The following is a 3,583-nucleotide window of genomic DNA, read 5'->3' as shown; positions in this document are numbered from 1 at the left end:
CCGCTACACTCGCACACACACACACACACACACACACACACACACACTTTTTTTCATTTGTAGAGCAAGTTTCAGTTTTAGGTTTGTAGAGTACGTTTTATTTTGTAAAGTAAGGTTTAGCACATTGCTGTATGGTTTTTAAGATGATTTTGGTGATTGTGTTTTGATATACGGTTCCTAGGTTGTTCCAAGCATTTTTTTAGCACATTGTTATGTGGTTGTCAGGTTGGTTTGGTGGTTTCTTGTGTGTTGACATGCATTTGCCAAGATTTTCTGCGCAGTTGTTAGCGTGTTGTATTGCGATCGCTGGACTCTTCTGTTTGGTTTTTCATATGTTGTTGCGTGGTTGTTAGGATGTTTTGAGTGGCTGGTTGACATGCGGTTGTTTTAAACAGTTGAGTAGGGTAGGTTAGGGTCCCTCACATGGTTTGCAGCTTGACGTGCTGTGAGGGCTTGTGTGCATCAGTGATGCTGAGAGCTATGCCACTGGTACTTCACAACTACTGGTAGGGTCATCCATAGTGGACAGGTCTCAGCTGAGATGCCGGACGAAGACAACCCATCTGATTCAGGTCAGCAGGAGATTGGCCTGATGTTCCTGGTAGAAGATCACAGTCTTATAATGATGGGAGCAACATCAGAATTATCTGGATGGAAAGAACTTCAAACTGATTATTTGCATGGAAGTCATCGATGGATTGATGGAAGCAACCATTTAAACATAACAAGGAAAGTAACATTCTTCTGAGTACCCCCACTTAGACCGCAGTCACACCTTTTCCATTAAGGGACAATATTTGCCCCCTTAAATTGATTTAGGCTACATGTGCATTTTTACTGTTATAGGGGCAATTTTTTTCTAGCCTTATTAATTGTATGTCATGTTTTATGTCATATTCTTCACATTTCATTAAGTGTATTATTAATATAATAAATAAAGCAATAAATGATGGCAAAACGAAGTTATACTTGTAGATTCAAAACTAAAATCGCCAGTAGGTGGCGGCAAGTCCCTGTCTAATGAGCAAGGCGAAGCATTCATTCATTCAGTAACGAAGCAAATGGTTGTAGTTATGAAAGGGTTATTAATCAGTTCCGATTATCAGTACTCTCCGAATCATTCAAAGCAGATTCATTCACTAAGAAACACTGCTGTTGCTTGGAGACGCACACCAGTTCTGCTGATTTCGTTGGAACTATTATTTCCTTGTCACAAAGCCCAGTTAATTTAATAAATAATGGTTTAGTTTCAAATACATTGCGAATATGGAAACATTTGGATTTGTGCTGAATGAGAGCGGTACGTGAGTCCACATTCAGTTTTGCTTTAAATTAGGTTTTGGCTTGTCTATAGCTATTCTGGGCTTGTCTGCTTTCCTGTGCATAATATGCTATATCTTATTAATAAACTGTACCATATTTTGGTTTGAGCCTATACGTCTTCGTCCATTAGCCTCCCTTAAGCGTGTTCTATAGCCTAACGGTTTTAAACGGGGGAGAAACGTTGCATTATGGCTATCTGCTGTACTGATAGTAATGCTATTAATGAGGTCATTAATATTACAATTGTTATTAGTATTAATAGTATTTATTAGGCCTAATACCGAATTGGGCCTCCTATAGCCTACATTAACCGTTTTAGAATGTCCCCAAACCGTGCCTTTAACTATATAAGCAAAGCTGACTGTATTTGAACTTGAGTACAAGTTTAAAATAAGACTCTATGAACCGCTCCATTATGAACGTACGAGCTGTACGAACCACTAACTTACAAGCTGTAAAGTAAACAGGAAAAGTGTTTGTCCGAACTCAACTCAACTTTTTTCTCTTCCATCACCATGCCACCGAAGAAAAATCCAGCGTGGGAAGAGGTGGACGAAATTAGAAAGTCACTAGACATTCTTGCGGGGGATGTAACGGTAATAAAGACTCAACAGAAACAACTTCTGGAACTGCTGGAGGAAGTCAAGATACTGCGTATTCAAAACGCAGAAAAGGATAAAAGGATAGCAGATCTGGAGCGGAGAGTGGAGGATTTGGAGCACTAGGCCTACTCCAGAATTAACGACGTGGTCGTTACCGGGCTCAAGATCAAACCCCGGTCTTACGCACGCGCAGTGACCGCTGACAACGGGGGTGAGCCCTGCGAGATGGAGGTGAGCATCCGCGGAACAACAGGTGGCGGCCTTTCTCGAGTCCAGAGGGATTACGCTTGATGTGGACAACATCGAGGCATGTCACCCTCTCCCCAGGAGGAAAGACAACGACATGCCAGCAGTGTTATTGAGGTTTGTGAACAGAAAAAATAAGATCGCACTGCTTAAACAAGGAAAGAAATTGAAGGGCACTAATGTATTCATGAATGATCACCTAACCAAGAGGAATGCGGATATAGCCAGAAAAGCCAGGTATCTGAGGAAGCAAAACAAAATTCAAAACACTTGGGTTACTAACTGCAAAATATTCATCAAACTTAACGGAACGCCAGAGGCGGCTAAGGTTTTGGTCATAAGAAGCATGGAGGAGCTGGATAAATATAACTGAGAACGCTACTGGATCAATGAGATAAAAAAATAAAAAAAACACCAACACAATGACATCCAATCACATTTCACTTACTTCAAGAGACATTAACGACATAGGGCTACAACAAATCTGAGGGGATGTGGGAACCTTAAAGTCCAGGTGGTGAGAACCACCAGGAAAAGTTTGTGTGTGTCTGTGTGTGGTGTCAAACTTTGGAATGGTTTGGGGACACAGCTCAAGCAATGCCCAAATATTTACCTATTTAAATCAAGATACAAAGAAATGGTGTTGAAAAAATATAAGGCTGAGGGAGGGATCTTGGTGTTCTAAGGATTGTGATTATGGGGTGATGGTTATTGTATAAAAAACGGTAGTAGGGATGATCATAATTGTTCTTACTATTAATATTGATACTATAAATGGTGATATAATTACAACAGAACGGGATACGATTACATAGCTGAGCAAATAATAATAATGATAATGACAGGAGCAGATATTAATGTTTATTATAAATATTATTATTGTTATTATAAAACTGTGATTTAACAATATAATAGGATATGGTTATATTTTATATATTACATGATTATTATAAATACTGGGACATATTAGAATGTTTATGATAATGAGGATTATTATAATGTATTATTGTGATTATTGAGACGGTCCTATTGTATTTGGGTATTTGTATATAAATATTATAATATCACATAAATTATTAGTAACAGACAATGGCAGCAACCATATGGTGTAATATATGGGAATGAATTGGGGGTGGGAGCAAATAAGTTTTACTTCTTTCCACTCCCTTTCGAGTAAGTATTATATGTGTAAATATGTGTAGGGATATGTGTAACATAAATGTATATGTATGGATATATGTGTATTGATATATATATATATATTTTGCTCGAAATAAACTTAAACTTATGGTTTTGCGAGAGAACGCAAATGCGAGGGAACGCAAAATATCTTTGCAAGAGAACGCAAAAGGGAACGCAAAATTTTCGCGAGGGAATGCAAAAGTTTCTCGAGGGAACGCAAAAAAAAAATT

This window comes from Sinocyclocheilus rhinocerous, unplaced genomic scaffold, assembly GCF_001515625.1.
Source record: "Sinocyclocheilus rhinocerous isolate Xijiao unplaced genomic scaffold, SAMN03320098_v1.1 scaffold1893, whole genome shotgun sequence".
NCBI classification, from domain to species: Eukaryota; Metazoa; Chordata; class Actinopteri; order Cypriniformes; family Cyprinidae; genus Sinocyclocheilus; species Sinocyclocheilus rhinocerous.
Note: the sequence above shows the minus strand (reverse complement) of the source record.